General features: G+C 40.6%; 1 protein-coding gene across 1 annotated transcript in view; it reads left to right on the top strand.

The window, feature by feature from the left end:
• The first annotated feature begins 6,101 nt into the window (after window positions 1-6,101).
• LOC100031249 (nuclear transport factor 2-like) overlaps window positions 6,102-22,201 on the top strand; it is a 36,158-nt gene continuing 20,058 nt past the window's right edge. Inside the window, exons 1-2 of the mRNA XM_056824949.1 lie at window positions 6,102-6,210; window positions 6,691-7,069. The gene's annotated coding sequence lies outside the window, so the exon portion shown is untranslated. The remainder of the gene's footprint in view (window positions 6,211-6,690; window positions 7,070-22,201) is intronic.

Below are 22,201 nucleotides of genomic sequence, written 5' to 3'. Positions count from 1 at the left end.
ACCTTGTACTTTTTAAAGTTTAAATGTTACAAATTTTTAAAGTTTAAATGTTACAAATTTAACAGGTTATTCCTCCCAGGAAACATTTGCATTTTCATGAGAAAGATAATAATGAAAACTTCAAGGATTAGAAAGTGTCATGTATGTTTGAGGAAAAGAAAAGAAATTTTGACCTCTCATCATACCAGGATGAATCAGTAACAAAAGAACAATGTTTGTTTTTTAAACCTTTACCTTAAGTCTTAGAATTAATACTCTATATAGCTTCTAGGGTAGAATAGTAATGGCTAAGCAATGGGGATTAAGTGACTTGCCCAGGGTCACACAGCTAGGAAGTGTCTGAGGCCAAATTTGAACCTAGGATCGCCCATCTTTGAACAATGCTCTTCTTTTTTTTTTTTTTAAAACCCTTACCTTCCTTCTTGGAGTCAATACTATGTATTGGCTCCAAGGCAGAAGAGTGGTAAGGGCTAGGCAATGGGGGTCAAGTGACTTGCCCAGGGTCACACAGCTGGGAAGTGGCTGAGGCCAGATTTGAACCTAGGACCTCCCGTCTCTAGGCCTGGCTCTCAATCCACTGAGCTACCCAGCTGCCCCCTCTTCTTTTTTTTTTTATAGTTTTATTTTAATTAATTAATTTTTCTTTTTTTGGTCAATTTCAAACATTATTCCTTGGTTACAAAAATCATATTCTATTCCTCCCTCTCCTTCCCCTGCCCTTCCCATAGCCAACACGCAATTCCACTGGGTATTACATGTGTCCTTGATCAGAACCTATTTCCATGTTGATATTTGCACTAGGATGTTCCTTTAGAGTCTACATCCCCAATCATTTCCCCTCCACCCATGTGATCAAGCAGTTGTTTTCCTTCTGTGTTTCTGCTCCCACAGTTCTTCCTCTGAATGTGGATAGTGTTCTTTCTCATAAGTCCCTCCAAGTTGTTCATGATCACTGCATTGCCACTAATGGAGACGTCCATTACGTTCAATTGTATCACAGTGTATCGGTTTCTGTGTATACACCTTGTACTTTTAAATTTTGTTATGAATATGCTTTGGGGAAGAGGGAGAGGGAGAGAAGGAAAGTACCGAGTGTGGAGAACTCATTAAAAGGCAAAGGGGGACAGGCCTTACAAAAGGATATTCGAGGTTTCAAAGAAATCAGGAGTGGTTGGATGTTCCAAACCTGGCTCAGTGGCCTTGAGAAGTTTCCAGGACAAATCAGCATGGTTTAATAGAAGTTTTGGAAGAAGAAAGAAATAGGGCCAAAAAGGCCTATTTTTATGTCTACTCATATCAATTTACTGCTCAAAAGCCTCTAGGACCTTCCTATTTCCTAGTGAAAAAAATCCAAACCCATTAGACTAATGCTCCCAACTCACTTCTGCCCTTTAACTCACCCTTAACTACTTCCCACAAGCAACCTATCGTAATTTAATTTCATCCTCTCCTTCCAAATATTTATTAGGGGGGCAGAGGACAAAGTGCTGGGCCTAGAGTCAGGAAGACCTCAGTTCAAATCTAGCCTCAGATATTCCCTAGCCAGGTGACCCTGAGCAAGTCACTTGTGTGCCTCAATTTCTTCAACTATCAAATGGGGATTATAATAGCACTGACCTCACAGTGTTGTGGGAAAAAAACACTAAAGTCTGTAGGAGGGTCTTTCCCCACAAGTGGGAGACTCCAACTGTTCGATCCAGAAGAAAGAATTTTATTTGAAGAAGTGGTTTTTGGTGGCACAATAGCCTAAAAGTTGGTAGAATAGTCTGGGGGGGAGGAGAGGGGCTAATCAGGTAGCCTTAGGGCTGATGGATAAGCTCAGGGCCTCGTAAAGTAGCCTCTCTAGAGCTGATGGAATGGTAATGCTCCAGCTTCCCTGTTCTGTGGATCAGGGTTGGGGGCTAGTCATAGATCATTGCAGAGAAATCTTCACCTGTCCTGGAAATCCTGGAAAATAGGCATGGCCAAATTCAGGTGGAAATGACACGTATATCATAGGGAATAAGGAACATATGCAGGTTTAGGGGATCCTTCTGGAATACCAGAATCCCCACAGTGTACAGGTCCCTTGTTCCCCCATTGTCCACATTGTATAGAAAGGAAACTGACACAGAGGAACCATTTTGGAATGTTGGAAGGAGGGACAAGAGAGGCAGTTGGAGGAGCAAAGGGGTTTGTGGGAGATAGAACTTTGGAGGTGGTCCTTTGCCCTGTGGACTCGAGAGAGACGGAAGTGAAGGACCTGAGCTCGGGATCCCAAAACTGTGGTTCCAGAATCTTGCCTCAATTTCCCCTGGCCCTGGAAGACAGAAAGGTCCCTGACAACGCTGAACAAAGGAGCAAAGAGAACAACTGCTGCTGAGGGTGCTCTGCCCCTAAATCTCACAAAGGACATCCCAAAGTCCTGTCCTGACCCGTTGCCTTCCTAAGAAGGACGCTAGTGACCTGTTTAGAGTAAACTAGTAGAGAGGTTAGAGAGAAAGGAGGAAAGAAACGCTGAAGCCTGAGCCATTTGGCTTGGCTGAAGAAAGAAGGGACAATCTGCTTGAATCGTCCCTTGGGGTTTCCTGATCCCTCTGACCTAACCCTCTCCCTTGTATCCTGAACAAATAAGCCACCCCTTTCCTGAGGATCTAAGTTGTCATCGAAGTTAAGAAAGTTAAAGGAGAGGAAGAGGGAATTGGGGTAGGCTGTCTATTGAGCTTTGGCACCAGCAAAGTCCAGAGGAAAGGAAAAGCCATTCAGCCTGCCTGACAGAACTGTGTGTTCAGAGGAGGCTTCTAGGGTCCCAGGTACCAACCAAGTCCTGGAGGGAAGTCTACACCATAAACCCATAGAAGCCTTCTTCCTGGGCCATGGCCCCTGTCCAGGGAGAGGGAGAGCTATACAGACTTTCTCCCAGCTTCAGTCATCTCTCACCCCCTCTTCACCAACTCGCCTAGCCCTTCACCTACTGCATCCTCTGCTATAATCCTAACAATTGTCCACATTTGTCAGTATGCGAGAGTTCTCAGTGCCCATCTGGAATGAATATGGAGGGTGGGGATAAAGTACATTGGAGGACCACTACAGGTCATGGATTCTCTCTTACAATTCTGAACTGTTCACCAAATCTTTAAGCAGGAGAGGGATAGTGTTCTATATTTACACCTCCGCACAGAGTGGGTACTCTGACAACCACATCCCTGGGAGAAAAGACCACACCAGATGCTTTGTCCCAGACAGAAAGGAATCTGGGAGTCTTTACATCTTCGGGGGTCGTTGGGCACGGGAAACCTAGGGAGACTAATCCCAAGCAAGTTTGGAAAACAGAGGGTGTTGGGGCTCCCACTAGCGATCAGCTGTAACAAATTAAAGGCAGAGCTCAAGCTCAGAACTGGGCTTCTCAAAGGGCAGTGGGAACCTGGGGCATCCACATTTCCCATAGACATGAGAGAAGGGACTTTGACACAATTGGGGAAACTACCAGGACAAATGGGTGCTTAACATCTGATCAGGTCAGTTAGCCCCACCTAACTGGGACCACCAAGTACTCCAAGTTGTTAGTCTGAAACGCGTGAGTCTGGTCAAACTTGGGGGTCTTCAGATCTCAAGTTGCTACAAACTTGGGGTTTCTGGATTCCAAGTTGGCAGAACTAAAGTAAATATAAAATGATGTGAATGATTCATAAAACAGATTAGGCACAAAGCGGGGATGCCCAGGACAGACTGGGTAACTAACTGACCAATCGACAATTCATGCTTGGCTAATGATGAAACTTCAGGTTTGGCAGCTGATGTTTAACTCATGCTACCTGGAGAGAAATACAAGATTTCAGAGTGTGACTGGGGGGTCTCAATTCCTCAACACCTCACTGACCACCCACTGTCAGGCCCCATCTACAGGGTTGTTGTAAGGATCAAATAAGCAAGTGAAGTAACATTTGTAAAAGCACTTAGCACAGTACTTGGCACATAATGCTGCATAAAGGGGGAATTTAAATACCCTTCAACTGGGAGGAGGGCTTTAATTAAATTGTTTTGCAAAACAGCCAGACTGGGAGTTACTGATTTCTGGTTAGAATGACCAAGTAGGTCAAGGTAATGCTATCTGATTACTGCGTTAACCTGTGTGGAAGTTGGGGGAGTCTCAGTGGAGTAATGAATGCATAAATAAAGAAAATTGTCTGTTTATATATTTTGCCCTTTATCATTTGGGGGATGATTCTTATTCTTATAAATATGACAACATTCTCTGTATATTTTAGATGTGACCTCTATCCAAGAGGCTGTCTTTAAGAATCCTTGCCCTCCCCCAATTTTCTGTTTTCCTTCTAATCTTGGCAACATTTTATTTTTACAAAAAATTTTCAATTTAATGTACTCAAAATGATCAATTTTACATCTCACAATGACTCATAAATTCCTCTCCTGTCCATAAATTTGATATGTTCCTTCTTCTAATTTATTTATATCTGCTTTTATGTCTAGATCATGTGTCCATTTTGCTTTTATCTTAGTGAATAGTATAAAATATTGATCTATATCTAGTTTCTGCCAAACTACTTTCCAGTTATCCCAACAATTTTTTACCAAATAGTGATTTCTAATCCTAAAAACTTGAATCTGTTTTTGTCAAATACAAGGTTACTATATTGTTTGTTGTATGCCTGACCTGTTTCACAGATCTGTCTTTCTATTTCTTAGCCAGTACCAGAGAGTTGGATAATTACTGATTTATAACACAATTTAAAATTTGGTACTGCTAGACCTCCTTCCTTTAAAATTTTCCATCAATTTTTTTGATATTCTTGTTCTATTAATTAATAACTGTAAGTGGATTCTGGGAATTTACAGTTCCAAGAAACCCACCCTGCTGTATTTAAAATTTTGTGTTGGATAAATGGTTTCATTTTCAAACCACAGAAATGTTGATAATGTGCTTTCAAATGAAAAAAAAAATGGGGAAAAACTATGACATATACGAATGATTCACATTATAAATCATCATATAGCCAAGTAAAAACCTCAGTTTCTGATTATACTATTTATTTTGTTTTATGATCCTTACATATAACAAATACAAATATTTCAATATCCAAAAGATAAAAAAAGAGGATTGCATGTGAACTTCTGAAAACTGAACAAGGAAGCAACAGGATCCCTATCTTTAGCCTCTGCTAAACTTTTTCTTCTTTGATGTTCTTTTCTTTTTTTTTATCTGTCACCAACTACTGATCTGCCCACAACAGCTATATAATCAAGCAACGGAAACCAACACATCACCTGAATTTAAAAATATTCTGTACCTTTAGTCCATCACTTTTCTCCCAAGAGTTAGGATTCATGCTTCATCACCAGCCTTCCAAAGTCATTATCTGGTCACTGAGTTTATTGGATCTTGATGGCTTTCCGCACTGTCTTTCCTTTACATTATTATTGGGGTCATCCCGTACTTGTTCTGTTAGTTCTACCCATTTCTCTTTGCCATCATCAGTTCATACCTCCAAGGTTGCATTTATTTAGTTATCACCTAAATGTGTATAGTTGTACCAAGGGTATCTCAGTTGAGACATTTTAATATTTTTCCAAGTTATAAAAGGAAAGTGAATGATGAAATAAACCCATTTAGGGAAGCCAACACAAAAATACAACCAGTCTCTTGAAATTTCATCTTATAATAACCCTGCTATTTGTGTCCTGCCCCCTTATTCCCAAGCCATTGGGAACATTGAGGTGGGGATTAATGTCCAACTGGATGAGTAGTCTAGTCTATCTGTAACCCTACGGTAGTTGTCACACATTTAAGTTGTAAGGAGGAAGGAAGGGAATAGTCTAAAAAATGGGGGCACTATCTTCAACCTGCGCTAATGTTTACTGGGGTCTAGTGGGGCGCACATGAGGCTGGGACCATAGCAAGCCCAATAGGGCAAATTCCTTCTCCTCTCCGCTCTGGGACTTCTTTACTACTGCGCCTAGTCCTAGTGTGTGGGGGTGGGTCTTGATTTTGAATTTAGTCGATTGGCACCAGGTGATTAAAGATGCTGTTTTGTCTCGAGCTGCCATTGGCTCTTGCAGGGTCAGGCGGAGTTTTTGCACGCCATGTTGGGAATTCTGAACCTATAAAAAGGTCAGCTTCCCGCAGTCTTGATCCAGGTGGTTGCCTCCTTCCCCAGGCTTGTTTGTCTGAAAGGAAACAAAGTGCTGCAGACTAGGGTGTCCGAGGCGTCGGTGAGTGCCTGAGGATTCCTAATTCAGCCTCTTTTTGTCTTTAAATTTGGTGTTCTTGGTTCTTGAGAAACACTGAAACCAGTCATTTTAAATAAACAAGCCCCTCCCTTTCCCGACTCCCGTTATCTCTAAAAGCTAGTCCTTTACTGTTACATTTTCCCTTCATTCTTCCCTGAGGTGCTTTTCTTCGGTGCCTGAGGTTTGCCGGCTCACTACTGTGTGTTTTGGGGTTTGGTTTTTGCAAACTGTCCGGTGCCTGAATCGCGTGTACCAGTGTCTTGGCTTTAGTGGGTTGGCATCTTTGGAATCCCTGCTCACGTTTCTACGCTAGGCTTGGATCGCACTTATTGGTCTCTCCCGCCCCTCCCCCCAAGTCCGACATCTCCCACTCTTTCGTAGCTTCCTCCTCCTCTTGCCTTCATCCCAGTCTTTCCTGCCGCAGTGTTAGACAGTCATCACATCTACGGTTTCCTGTTCCAGCCCCCCCATCCGCTGCCAATAACAGCGTTTCCCGTGGGTGATGGAGACTACAACCCCCAAGGTGCAGAAAACTGGCGGCCAGGCCTGCGACCCCTCTCTGCCCAACCGGGGCTCCCGACCTCTTGCGGGAGAAGGAGGAGTGGCGAGAGCTCTACGCCCGTTCGGTGGCTTATATAAACAAAGTACGGAGCCTAGAGAGCGAGAATAGCCTGCTGCAGCTGCAGGTGACTGAGCGCTGGGTCGCGAGAACTTGCCGGGTTCAAGGCGCTGTAGGAGACCAAGCTCGCGGATACCTACCGGGCAACAGTGCCAGCAAGACGGCCCAGCTGCAGAAAGAAGTGGGCGCGTTAAGGACAGAACACAATCAGCTGCAGCTTAAGTGAGTGTTTTGTCTGCACGCTATGGAGCTGGGTTCGGGGGCCTGACGAGAAACATGGATCTGGGGAGTTCAATCCTTTTCTGCCTTTGGGGATCCGAAGCGACTCGATGTTGTCATGACACAATCCGGGGATGGAAAGGAGGAGGGGAAAAGGCAACCCATATGCCCCCTTTCTTCTTTCGGTATTCCCTCGTTTGGGTGGGAGGCTCTTCTTGACAGCCGCTATCGAGGAGACAGAAGAAAAGGTCTCTAACTGCAAAGCGGTGAACCACCCGTTTTGGGGTGTAAAAGCAAGGAATCTGTATTCTCGCCTGTTCACTCGCTTTGGGGTTAAAGGGGCGAGAGCCTAGTAGGAAGGGGACCCTCGTGAAAGGGGAGCCTGGCCCCAGGGAATGTTGGGGTGCCAGGGAAACGATTCTCTTGAAGGCTTGGAGGGGAAGAGGGAGTACAATGTGGCCGCTGCAGCCTTGAGCGTTTTACTACATCGGGATTCAGGCTTTGCAGGTGTGGGAAGAAACTAAGACTTGGGGACGTCTCATTTACTCGACCTTATGCCGAAGATGGTACCTATTATAGGGCGTCTCTAATATCTGGGTTCAGTCTCCTCTATGTGCGACAGAGTCCGTAGGGTGGATACCCTGATTGCTAGTGAGTGCTGTGGTTTTGCTAGCACCACAGGAACAATGATAATTCTCGTGTTTAAATTCTGCGAAGCTGGTAGCAGCATTGGCTGGGGTGAGATGTAGATGGAGGGGAGAAAAGGATGGGTTCAAGAAACTAGCACCCTACACCCCAATGGCAGAGGGTGGGACTTTGGTGGCTTCTGGTGTGTTTCCTTTGCTTTTCCAGGGTGGGGGAATGGTAAGAAGGTTTCCCTCCCCCCACTTCTTTTGGAGTTAATAAAAGGGGCCTTTTGTAGATTTCAGCGCAGCCTTAGTATTTCGTGCCCATAAATGAGTATGTGTCACTGCTACATATGTGTCTTTTCATGTCAGCATCTTTGCTTTCTGGGACTTGTCAATACACTACCATGAGCATGCCCCTTCATTGTTGGTAGAGTGTGTAAAGTACTTGATTTTTCCACCCCAAATATTGATTTCACTTGTTTTCAAATATCTCATTTGCTTCTTTATAACCCTGGGAGGTAGCTGCTATTGTTATCCTCATTTTACAGCTGAGGAAACTGAGGCAAACCAGTTAAGTCTCTTAGGGTGTCATAGCTAGGAAGAGTCTAAGACTGGATTTGAATCCTTTTCTTCTTGACTTCTGGCCTAATTCTCTATCCACTGACCTATAGCTGCAGGATAAATATGAGTACAGGGTGGCCATTTGCTTATTTGTTGAAAGCACCTGGCCTTGGCCTTTCAAAGGATCAAGCCAGGGAGAGATAGGTGATTGAAATTCTTATTGTTATCAATTAAGATTGCTCTAAGCTCTGCCAACTTCAGTGATTCCTCTCTTCCTCTTGCTGCTTCATGGAAGAAATGGAGAGAGTTCTATCATTTTCTAGTCGACTCAGTAGCTCAGTGATTCAGTCACTGTGATATTTCTTGGGCCCTCTATATGTGATTGGGGCACTGGACTGAACTAAGTGCAAGAAGTGATGGACTGAAAATAGGCAAAAGCTACCCTTTCATCTTTTGATCCCCTAGTTTACTAAAAATAGAGCAGCACTGTTTTTATTGAATAGCCTTTTCTCTTTTAAAAAAAATAAATTTTTTCTCAATTACATGAAAAAAACTTTTTTGACCTTTTTTAAAGTTTGAGCCAAATTCTCACCCACTGTTCTTCCCTTCTACTTCCCTGAGATGAAAAGCAACACACGTAAGATATCTTTCCATATTGGACTTTTAGTGAAAGAACTCAAACACAGGAAAAGTGAAGAACTAAAGTGAAATATAGTATCTCATCTGCATTCATACTCCATTAGTTCTTTAAAGGTTGATGGTAATTTTTATCATGAGTCCTTGAGGATTTTCTTGGATCACTATTGCTAGAAACAGCTAAGTCATTCATAAATATTCATCATGTAATAAAACTGCTGTTAGTGTGCCCAATGTTTTGGTTCTGTTTGCTTCTCTTTGCATCAGTTCATGTAGGTCTTTACAGGCTTTTCTTAAATCTTCATCATTTTTGATAGCACAGTAGTATTTATTCCATTACAATCATATACTAAAACTTGTCCCAGCAATTCTCCAGTTGGACATTCCCTCAGTTTCCAATTCTTTGCTACAACAAAAAGTTGCTATATTTTTATATAAACTAGTACTTTCTCCTTCTTTTTTTTAATCTTTGGGATATAATCCTAATAATGGTTATTGGACCAAAGGGTATGCATAATTTAAAGTCCTTTGGGCATAATTCCAAACCACTCCAGAATTAGACTTTTCTTTTTAAAGCAAAATTTAACTATCATCTCAATAAATGTTTGAGCACCAACTCAATATAAAATGTTGTAGTAGGCCAGATTTGATTAAAAAATTTGGGGCCCTGATAAAAATGTAATCAGGTGGTATAGTTAAGTGCTAGACTTTGAACACTTGAGTTTGAAATCTCTCATATGTATAGGCCTGAGCACGTCACTTAGCTATTCAGACTCAATTTATTCATTTCTAAAATGGAAAGCACAGGTAATGTGAGGATCAAATGTGGCCATATTTTGAAAGCTCTTTGTAAACCTCATAGTACTAGCCTGTTTCCAGTTAAAATATTTACAAGATGAAGTTTGATGGCTTTTCTTTTCTTTCTTTCTTTCTTTTTTTTTTGAAGAACAATTAGAGACTGGGCTTGGAAGGTACAAGGAAAGAAAGAAAAGTTTAAAAACAAGCTAGTGCCCTTTTAGTTGCCTTTTTTTTTAAACCCCCACCTTTTGTCTTGGAATCAATACTGTGTATTGGCTCCAAGGCAGAAATGGTAAGGGTTAGGCAATGGGGGTCAAGTGACTTGCCCAGGGTCACACAGCTGGGAAGTGTCTGAGGTTGAGCCTGGCTCTCAATCCACTGGGCTAGCCCCCAGTTGTCTTTTTTTAAAAAGAAGTTAATTTAAATATTTGTATCTCCTGTTTTGTAATCAAACAAGTACAATGAAATCTGAAGGTCTTTGTATTAGCTAGTTGTGAGATGATAAAGATGTGGTTCGTTTTTGAACCGATAAGAGAACAGTCATAAAGGTTAGTGATTACTGATTTTTCTTTCGGTCACCTTTTTTGGGGGAGAAAATATTGAGGTCCAGGATTTTTTTTTAACATTCTTCCTCTAATCTATGGACTTGGAGTCAGGAAAACTTGGGTTTGATTTCTGCCTCAGACATTTACTAGATATGGAAGTCTGGACAAGTCATTTAACTATTCTTGACCTCAGTTTCTTCATCTATACAAAAGGGAGTTGGATGTTAAGACCTCAGAGGCCTCATCAGCTTGAAATCTATGACATGATTCCTTTCTATTATTCTATGTATTGGTCCTTCAAAATCCTCACAATTGGATTGCCATCAGCCCTTGTCTCCATGTATGTTTATACTCTGACTTTAGTGTCATTTCTGTCTTTTTTAAGGGTTCAAATGTGGTGATTATCATGGGCAGAGAAAATTTAAAGAAAATTCCCCCCCCAATATTTACCATTTCTAGATTTGTTTTTTAAATAGTTCTCCTAACATTTTCTTCCTTGAATGCACCGGAAGTGATATTTGTTGATTACTTTAAAAACAATAGATTCCCTAGACTGATTCCCTAGAGAAGAGAGGGACTTGCTGACCGACCACCACAGAACTATAAGGACCCTATTCTAGAGTATGGGGAAGATATAAGAAGGGACACAGTGATACAGTTGGGGCTTTTGGGCTCCTGTCCCTGGGAGAAGTTGGGAGTGGTAACTTCCTGTGGCTTGTTTCTATCTGAGCCAAGTGGGAGTCTGCCACCTTTTCCCTGTGGAGCCAGAGCTACCTGTCCTGCCCTCCAGGCATCCTATTGTGGAGATCCTACCAAACCCATCTCCGAATCTTATCATATAAGTGTGATTCTGGGTCCTGATCTTATGGCCTGACTGTTGTGAAGAGAAAGGGAAAGGCCTGAGGCCAGCGTGGGCTCAGGCGGAAGAGGCTTGAACTCACCCAGAGTTCCAAACGTTATTTGGGAGGTCAGGTAGTTATTTACAGACAGAGTGTAGTAAATAGGCAGCCAGAATCCAAGAAGGTGGCCTTTCGCAAGGCCCTTCGCAATGGTGGGAGGAGTATCCGGAATTCATAGGATGGGGATTCCTTCTCGTCCTCCATCGAATACTAATAAACCCTATCTTTGATGCTTTTAAACCTGGAAGGGCCTGTAAGCATCAGACCTTGATATACCAAGTCTACAAATTTAACATCGATTTACTCACTTATTTCATAGCCAGGATTTAAGTCCTACTTACTCCTGACATACTCACCATGTAGTCTAACCTCATAGTGTTCTAGACATTTAAGAGTGATCGTACTGTAAGAGAGGAGCTGGACTTCATCTGCCAGCAGAACAGAGAGAAGCAGATCTGGCAAGCTGGAGAATCCTGCAGGAAGGAGAGAGAATCTGGGGGAAAGGCAAGGAAGGGAACTGAACTAGACAGTTGGAAAGATTCTTCTCCTCTGAGAAGCTCCCAGCGCTTATCTCCTCCTGTGAAAGCTTGCCCCTATACCCCAAGAAGACAAACGAGTGAATAGGTCTGGAAGCTGTTCACTAGAAGAGAGATTTCCTCCAGAAACTGGACTGGTTACAATGGCCAAACCAGTTGGAGAGCCAGAGCTTCTTCTAACTGACCCCAAGGGGGGTCAGACCAACAGAACCTGATCTGCCAGACTTTGGGGAGAAGGGGTTCAGTTATTCTAGGGACTCCCTGCTCCCTCTTCCCTAAACTCATCTGCCCCATCCCTTACTTTGTTCTCTTAGACTGAAACAGTTTAATACGAACGAGTGACGGATTCCATTACATCTAGAGAGAGACTTGAAGTTGGGGGGAGAGGGAAGCTAACTATCAAACTTGTTTAGCCAAGGTCTCTGAGGGAACCGAAGTTACACTCCCTCTCTCCCTCTCTCCCTCTCTCCCTCTCTCCCTCTCTCCCTCTCTCCCTCTCTCCCTCTCTCCCTCTCTCCCTCTCTCCCTCTCTCCCTCTCTCCCTCTCTCCCTCTCTCCCTCTCTCCCTCTCTCCCTCTCTCCCTCTCTCCCTCTCTCCCTCTTCTCCCTCTCTCTCTCCCTCTCCTTGACTCAACTCCATCTTTGCCTCACTCTGGTCCTGACCCAGCAGGGAGGGAAGATTCTCTCCCTGCCCTCATATTGAAGTTATATTACAATATGTTATAGAGCTGGTATGACCAGTAGACTTCTCTCAATGTTATGTTACTCATACCATAATCACAGGCACCCATTCTTACTAAATTTAACAATAGTTCTAATATTGTATGGCTTATCTTCATTTCCTTCAGAGGAACAAATCTGACCTCAGACATTTAAGTCAAGTCACTTAACCCCCTCACCACTCTTCTGCTTTACAGCCAATGCTCAGTATTGATTCTAAGGTGGAAGGTAAGAGTTTATTACAAAAATAAATAAATTAAAAAAAAAAACAAATTACACAGCAGAAAAGGAAGTTCTGAAGGAAATTAAGGGCAGAGTTCTGGAATTCTGAGGAGTGCAGCTGCTATCGAGGAGACAGTTAAGCCTTATTTTCCCCTCTGGGTGGACCTGAGGAGAATTAGCTTTTCCCTGTGGATTTGACTGCTTATTCATCACATTTTACTGCTGCTTAGATTTATCCTGTACCTGTTGGCCTTGTGACACCTATTGAGTTCCTGTACTGAGACAACTAACAGCTGATCATGAGACCATCATTGGGCCCTGTCAGACTTGCACACAGACCTTTTATTTAGATTCCGAAGGAGGGGTGGTGGTGGTTAGTATTAGTTAAGTATAGTATCTTTGGGGTTATATAGATAGTATAAGAATAGAGAAAGGAACCACTCAGAAGCAATCTCTCTGTGGAGAGATCTGTAGATCTGGGGAGGTATAGATACTTATTAATAGTGTAAGAAATATCCAAATCCCTTCCAACTTATCCTTATATTAAATACCTGTAATTTATAACCTAAGGGTCTGTGTGTGTCTGTGTGTGTGTGTGTGTGTGTGTGTGTGTGTGTGTGTGTGTCTCTCTCTCACTCATCTCAGGGTCTGGCTGTGCCTGCTCTGGGCTTTGAATAGCCTTCCCAAACCAGTTTACTGGCCTAAATTACCATCCCTTGAAACCCAACAGTTACAACAGTTATATCATAGTTCAATAATAGTTTACCATGTTCATATGCCATATTTATTCAGTAGTTACCTTCTTTGTTCATAACTTTTTTCAACAACAAAAAATACTGCTATAAATATTTTTCTGCATATGGTTCTAGTCTTCTTTGATGTATATACTTATTAAAGGTATTGGTGGGTCAAAGAGTATATTAATAACCTTTCTAAATATAATTAAAATAGTTGACTTTAATCTGTTAAATTGATGTCAATACAAAAAAATTGACTCATGTCAATGCAGTTGTATGTGACCATGTTAAACAGATGTGCTACGTTACCCTCAATTTTTAGATTCCAGTTTTGCTATTAAGTTGAAAATACATCTATCCTGAGTACAAAACTAAAACTCCTGTGTTCCATGTTAAGGTCTTTTAATGAACTTTTTTCAAGAATGATCAGGCCAAAGCAGAGGATAATCCTAGATAGGAAGATGTAATATTACAATTCACTTGGAGTTTCTGTAGAGGATTTAAACTATCATGTCACTTCTTCCCCTTCTTTCAAACCCTTCCCGATATCTTTCCTTGACATACTATATCAAGATTCTTAAAGACAGTAACCAGAAGAGATGAAAGGTAAGCTTGTAATACCTTGTAGTTCTATAGAATTTTGTAAAAGCATGCCAGAGAATTTTATACCATGCCATGTTCAAGTACTCGAGGCAAACAGAAAAATGCACTTTTCTTCAGCATTCTATTTTCTTATCCCTTTCAAATAACTGATATGCTCTTGGCTATTTGCACAGATATTTTCCATACATTATCTTATTTGAACCTCAAAGAAACTACTTCTGTAGGTATTATATGTATTTTCCACATTTTACCAATGAGAAAACTAAGCCCAAATTTCTTAGTGGTCACATGGTTAGTGTCAGAAGCAAGATTCAGGTCTTCCGACTCAAAGCCCAACATTCTGTCACATGTTCTATGTAAATAAATTGATGTTCTTTTAGCTTTAAAGTCTAGGCAGTGTAAAAATACATGTCAAGGGCTATTTTTTTCCTCCACTGACATATATAGTTGGTGCTGAGAGAAAGGAATGAAAGATAAAGAAAAATGCAAGGAGGTGTAGGGTGAAAATATAGGATCTTGGCTGGAGTGCAAGGGAAAGAATCTTCTTGGCTCTCTCGGAATTCTGAGAGGGACTTATGGAAAGGACCTGCCAGCTCTGGGGAGAAGTTTGGGAGCAGTGAGAGAGTTCACACCTTCTAGACTTTGGTCTCCACAGATCCTGCTTGTGATTTCCCTGTGTAATCCTACGTTTGGTTCCTGTTTGTTCCGGTTCACCAGCCATTTCCTGATCTGATTGAATCCTATCTGTGATACTTATAAGAGAGAAACCCAGCCTGACTGACCTGAACTGTTACTCAACCTCCACAGACCTCACCTGCATCCTTGGGAATCAGACCATTTTGGTCACCAACCCTGATCCAGCCCAGTGTGATCTGATACCTTTAAGAAAGACTGTTTTGGAGAGGCTAAAGACTAGGGAAGCTAGGATAGGGAGTTTGGGGAAAATTAGAACAGTCAGGAAGGTTTGGGGATAGCTTGGAAGAAAAAGAAGCAAGACTTGTGAAAGTCTCTTAGAGGTGGGTTAAGCATATTATTTATATTATATATATATTATATATTTATTAGCTTAGGGATCTCCTTTGCCCTCCGTCCTCACCCAGACCTTGTTTACTTCATTAAACTTATTTTCAACATTTATACATCAGTCAGATTGCATTTTTGAGGACTCCAGGCCTGAGAGTAGCCATCTTGGCTTCAGAGCCTGAGAGAACCAGAGACAATAGACTTTTGATTTTACCAACCTTTTGAGTGACATAACCTGCTTATTTCGGTTGGAGTCAGTCTAGGTTCAAGTCTGGTCAAGCTGAGCAGATTTAAAAAGGAGAAAGGCCATTTTTCATCAGTTGAAATTTGGGGCCTGGTCAGACCTGCCAAGTAGGAGTGGCCATCTTGAAATTTTTTTTCTCAATTCTGACTTGCTGAAATCTACCTAACAACTGGGCTGACCAATCAGAATAAAAACTTTTTTTCATTGTAAATTATTTACTTAGTCAATTTTGAACATTATTCCTTGGTTACAAGAATCATATTCTTTCCCTCCCTTCCCTCCCCCCAACCTTCCCTAAAAACACCATTTCTGAGTGGGGAAAAAATTTAAAGAATCAGTTTTAAAGAACATTTTTTACTGTCTGAAGGCTTGAAAACATCTACAGTTCAGAAGATAGTGGTGATGATGAGGGTATTGGCATGTATTTACCAATGTTTCATAATGTTATAATCTAATATTTATAGATATCCCTGACATGCTGAACTTCATAATGAATATTTATGGCAGTATAAAATGATTAAAAATGGAGATGCTGGTGTTAATCTACACAGTAACTAAGATCTATACTACTAGCAAATTGGTGTTTGGCAAAATACTAGGAAAAAGGGCTGTGGGAAAGAATGACAACAAGTTAAGAGTACTGGTACTGACGAAGGAAGTAATGGAGCAAATGCAACCAAAAAATAGACTTACTGGGGAAACTGACGCAGTAAAGAATAAGAAGACAGAACAACAAGATAAGGATACCCAATCAAAACAAAATGGAAACAAGGGTATTAAAGAGTCAAACACTGCTGCAGCTTCCTTGCTCCCATTGCATGACTTGATTTACCTTCAGCCAGAAGCAGGAATCATTCACATAACTCATAAGCCTTTTAATGCTGCAGACTTAGACCACCTGTGCAAATGCACTCCAAAGTATTATGATGAACCAATGTGATGTGTGAAGGAGTTTAAGAGAGCTATAAGGCTTTGAAGACACTGAACTATTGCTTTCTCAACTTTATATGAAAAGGGAGAAAGCAGTTTATTCAAGAAACCATAAATAATCCTAACTTAACATCATGGCCTACTCAGGGAATGGAGCATTTAGAATTTAGCAATAGAATAGTTCAATATTGAGAACTTGAGTTTTTAGGCCAGGCCAGGCAATCAATCCTTGAGGCAATGATAATCTATGCTAAAAGACCAGATACCTGGGGAAAATTTGAAAACTTGAAACAGGAGCCAGGGGAAAATCCTTCTACATTCCTGGATAGGGTGACAGAAAGAGCCGAACATTTTTTTAGGGTTTGTGGAATTAACAGAGGGAAATTTAGAACACATAAGGAGACAGTTTATAAAGGGGAGCTGCCTACTGGTCAGGAATTATTTCAAGCTGCAGTGTCCTAGCTGGGAATCAATGGGACTAGAGGATTTTGGGAAGACTGCAGTTTGTTTTTGGAGGGGGAGAAAAGGAAAGGAGATCTGATGAGAAGGATGAGTTGGTACAGGAATTAAGGAATCAGTTAAAAGAAGCAAACAGGAAATTAAAAGAGAAAGAAGTAGAGGAATATGGCAACACTAAAAACCTATAGGCCTAGGCAAGACTATGTTCCAAGACAACAAAGAAACAGTTAATTGAGATGTTTCCTGTGCCACAGATCGGGACATTTTTTGAGAGACTGTAGATTTAGATCACAGCTAAATAGTCACAGCAGCAATAATTCTAACTCTAATACCAGAAATGTGGGTTGGAGGCAGAGTAGGCCAACCCATCAAAATAATAAGCAAAGTAACAGGCAGGACCATGGGCAGTGTTGTTTCCCTATTTGCAGCAATTCAATGACTCAAGCTCCTGACCTGGGGACGATGTAAGAGTACATAAAAATAGCTGCTCATCCTAAATACTCTACTGTAGCTGCAGAAGAGTTAAAATCTGCCTCAGGCAGAGTAGGGGAACATTACGTGGTTTAGCTTACCAACAGGGAGCCTCTGGTCTGAGGTTTTTAATTAAGAGGAAGGCAGACTGTAAGTGACATGACCTGGAGATGGCTGGGAAGTATAGATGTAATTACAGTAAATCCTCAGCATTCACAGGTTTAACTTTCCTGACTTTAAGCATTTGGGTGATTTTATTAGTAAATTCATTTTCATTTTTGCAACAGTACACATTTGCAGCTATGTGCAGTAGAAGAAAAAAAGACAGTGCAGACAAGTTTGTGGAATGGCTAGTATGCTGTTGTCAAGAGCTCCCCATGCATTTGTTGCTTATTTTCATGGTTTGCCTTAAAAACTCAAGTTTTGTGTTGCACTTATGCTCCCAAAGCTTAGTAAAAGTCAGTGATACAGCTTAGTGAGAAAATAAAGGTGTTAGATAACCTTCCTGCTGCAATGCCTACAGCAGTTGTTGGCTGGGAGACCCTTAAGGATCTCAATTGGAATATGAAGCAGATGTCACTGATGGATTATTTCAAGTTGCTGCATCCTAGCAACCTCTCCCTGGTTGTCAGAGAGTGGGTGGTCAAGGTAGAGGTTTGCAGAAGTATATTATACAATATGATACCTTCACACCACCATCTGATACAGGTTAAAAAAGTTTTCATTCTAATAATTTTATTTGCTGTACCATATTTATGGTGTTAGCAAATAGCTTGGTGTTAAGTAGATAGAATGCCAGAATATCAGACTTCTTTTCTTGAATTTAAATCTGGCTTCAGATACTTATGAGCCTTGTAACCTTGGACAAGCCACTTAACCCTGTTTGCCTCAGTTTCCTCATCTGTAAAATGGACTGGAGAAGGAAAGGGCAAACAACTCTGGTATCTGCCAAGAAAGCCCCAAATGGGGTTACGAAGAATTGTGTTGGGAGCCATCAAACCCCCACTGGCTTACCAAGTCACGGTTTGGGAAATGGGAGCGGTAAGGCAGCCCCCAGAAAATGAGGTCTCCACAGATTGCCTTGTGACTTCTCTCTTTAACTTCCCTCACTAATGGATGATTATTGTTCTCTCTCCGATACAAAAGAAATGATATAAGAGCAAAGATTTATAGAATAGACATATCCCACCTTAATCCCCCCATTATTACCCTAAAAGATTACATTCACAGAATTAAAACCAAAATTTCATTACCCATTACCCCCCTCCTTTCCCTCTCTACAGAGTTACATTTACTCCCATTACAAGCCAGGCAAGCCAAGAACATCAATAACCTTCAAGACACACTCCACTGCAGACAGAAACCAGGCAACATTGCCAGTTGATTCAAAGTAAAACATGAAAAATCGAACTTGTAAATTGAGGAAAACCCCAAATCTGGTCAAATTATCTTCTTACCACATACCTAGCTATGAAATATTTTGTTACCTATCTCCTAAGTAATTGTGATTGATTGTGAAAGCTGACCAAAAGTAATGATTCTCCTTAAGTCAAGAGGGATTAACCTCCAAATTACCCTATCTATGTCATTTATCTCCATCTCTGTTGTAGCAACAATGTTTCATTGACTATCTCCTTAGGCTTTACATCTGTTAAGTTCTATGGAAACATGTATGTAGAAAACTGTACCCATGTAATCAAGCAGTTTTTTCTTCTGTATTTCTACTCCTACAGTGTTTCCTCTGAATGTGGACAGTGTTCTTTCTCATAGATTCCTCTGGGTTGTTTGGGATCATTGCATTGCCACTAATGGAGAAGTCCATGACATTCGATTGTACCACAGTGCCTCAGTCTCTGTGTACAACGTTCTCCTGGTTCTGCTCCTTTCACTCTGCATCACATCCTGGAGGTCATTCTAGTTCACATGAAATTCTGGATTTGAGGAATTTAAAGATGAGAATTTGATCACTTTTTCTTTAAATTTCTTAATTTGGCAGCAAATGCCTCTTCGGAGGAGATATGTATTGGGAAGGAAAAGAAAACCTAGGCACAGGAAGTATATGTCTAAAGAGACTTTTTGCAGTCATCTCCAAATATTTGACCAGATTGAGCAATGATGATGGACCTAATATAGGTTATTTGGAAGATCCAAAGATAACATCCTGTCTTTTTACTTTTTTTTAAAAATATATTTTATTTGGTCATTTCCAAGCATTATTCGTTAAAGACATAGATCATTTTCTTTTCCTCCCCCCCACCCCCCATAGCCGACGCGTAAGTCCACTGGGCATTAGATGTTTTCTTGATTTGAACCCATTGCTTTGTTGATAGTATTTGCATTAGAGTGTTCATTTAGAGTCTATCCTCTGTCATGTCCCCTCAACCTCTGTATTCAGGCAGTTGCTTTTTCTCGGTGTTTCCACTCCCATAGTTTATCCTTTGCTTATGAATGGTGTTTTTTTCTCCTGGATCCCTGCAAGTTGTTCAGGGACATTACACTGCCACTAATGGAGAAGTCCATTACGTTCGATTATACCACAGTGTATTAGTCTCTGTATACAATGTTCTCCTGGTTCTGCTCCTCTCGCTCTGCATCACTTCCTGGAGGTTGTTCCAGTCTCCATGGAACTTCTCCACTTTATTATTCCTTTTAGCACAATAGTATTCCATCACCAACATATACCACAGTTTGTTCAGCCATTCCCCAATTGAAGGGCATCCCCTCGTTTTCCAGTTTTGGGCCACCACAAAGAGCGCAGCTATGAATATTTTTGTACAAGTCTTTGTGTCCATTATCTCTTTGGGGTACAGACCCAGCAGTGCTATGGCTGGGTCAAAGGGTAGATATTCTTTTGTCGCCCTTTGGGCATAGTTCCAAATTGCCCTCCAGAATCCAACCCTTTAATTTTTAACCCTTACAAGTGAAAATGTTTCTGACATCATTAATATAAACTTCTATAGAAATGTCAGCAAGATGAGTTAAAAATCAACACTTCTAGTGAATTATTGGCCTATTAAAAAATCCCATCTAACCCACACATCTTAATGTGTATCTTTTACCTATTATTTGTCAGGTCAACCAGAAAGCTGTTTTCATGTGTTAATAGTCACTTGGGTGACTGTTTCTTATGATCTAAATTATTCCAGTTGCTTGCCATGGGACTGACACTTTTCCTACCTTTCCAATCTTAAATTCTACTCTCCATATTCTCTGTAATTCAGATATACTAGCCTATGCTTAATGTCTTTGCATTTGGTGTGTTCCCCATACCTGGAGTGCCTCTTCAATTACCTACCATGTAATATCATTGGTTTCCTTTGACTTAAGTGCCATCTCCTTTCCGAGCCTTTCCTTTTCCTCACAACTACCAGTGCCATTCCCTCTTAAGGTTATTTTCTTTTAATTCTGTATTTTATATATTCTCATTTCCATATGTTATCTCTATTACACTGCATTTTCTTTTTCTTTCATTCTTCATTGTTGAACACAGTGCCCTTTCATTTATTAAGAACTTAATAAGCGCTGATTAGTCCATATTTTCAATTCTGTTAATATTTTCATTGCAATTTCATGTGTTTCATCTGGATCAAGTCATTACTTATTTGTCTCCTTATTTGTTGGGTTGATTTCAGATTTTTTTAGCTACTAAAGAACTTATAATTTTGTATACTATTTAACTTGGCAACTTGGTTGTTAAAGGAATAACTATAAGTTATTCTGGATAGTGTGATCATTTTTATTGTAAATTTGTTGTAATCATGATCACAGATTATCTTTCCTATTAAAATTCTGCGGTTATGTAAGTCTTATAGGTAGAATTGATAGTTATATATATTAATGAATTTTAGTATAATATTTATTCTGGAAGAATTTACTTCTTGCTTTTGGGCTTCATTCCTAAGCAGCTTTGGCTCTCAATAGGTCAGCGATTTCCTAAATTCCACGAACTCTGTGATTAGACCAGGAGGACTTGGTGGAAAAATCATTTTTCTGATACATTCTGGCTACCTCTGAATTCTCTAAGCCCATGTTGGCGAACCTATGGCATACATGACGAAGGGGACTGCTAACCTCCCCCTCTCCATGTGTGCCTGAGAATATTTCTCACATGTGGTGGGAGGGTGCAGTTTAGGCACTTGGTCTCAAAAAGGCTTGCCATCACTGCTTTATGTAGTTCCCTAAGTATTGCAAAGGAGGGTGTTCATCTGCCTAGGTAGAAAGAATTTCCTCACTGGGAATAATGAAATCCCAGATCTGGATGCAGTGTATATAAAACTTATTGTAACTGTATTTGATATAGGCAAATGAATACTTAATAATGAAAAACTTTAATGTTAATGGATTTCTGCATACAAAATAATGAATCTATTTAATTTTTATATTTTTCATACTTAACATAGTATTTCCAACAAAGCCCTACCTGTCCATGTCTCCTTCTGAAATGTACCTTCAATAGATGTACAAAAAGCTTTGGAAAAAGTACAACACTGTTTTATGCTAAAACCCTACAAAAGTATAGGTATAGAAGGATCTTAAAAAAAATTTTTTTTAATTTATAATATTTTTCCATGGTTACATGATTCATGATTCCCCCCTATTTTCTCTCCTCTCCCAAAGCTGACAAACAGTTCCACTGGGTTATACATGTATCATTGTTCAAAACCTATATCCATGTTATTCATATTTGCAATAGTGTGATCTTTTAACATCAAAACCCTAGTCATATCCCTATCAAACTATATGATCAATCATATGTTTTTCTGTTGTGTTTCTACTCCCACAGTTCTTTCTCTGGATGTGGATACATTCTTTCTCATAAGTCCTTTATAATTGACCTGGGTCATTGCATTGCTGCTAGTAGTCAGTTACATTTGATTGTGCCACAATGTATCAGTCCCTGTATACAATGTTCTCCTGGTTCTGTTCCTTTTGCTCTGCATCAATTCCTGGAAGTCTTTCCAGTTCACATGGAATTCCCCTAGTTCATTATTCCTTTCAGCACAATAGCATTCCATCACCATCAGATACCACACTTTATTCACCAATTCCTCAGCCAATGGACACCTCTTCATTTTTTTTTTGTAATCAAAATTATTTATTTTACATTTTGTAAATTTTTCTT

Source organism: Monodelphis domestica, chromosome 3 (assembly GCF_027887165.1).
Source record: "Monodelphis domestica isolate mMonDom1 chromosome 3, mMonDom1.pri, whole genome shotgun sequence".
In the NCBI taxonomy this organism is placed as follows: Eukaryota; Metazoa; Chordata; class Mammalia; order Didelphimorphia; family Didelphidae; genus Monodelphis; species Monodelphis domestica.
Note: the sequence above shows the minus strand (reverse complement) of the source record. Positions and strands in the feature narration are given on the sequence as shown.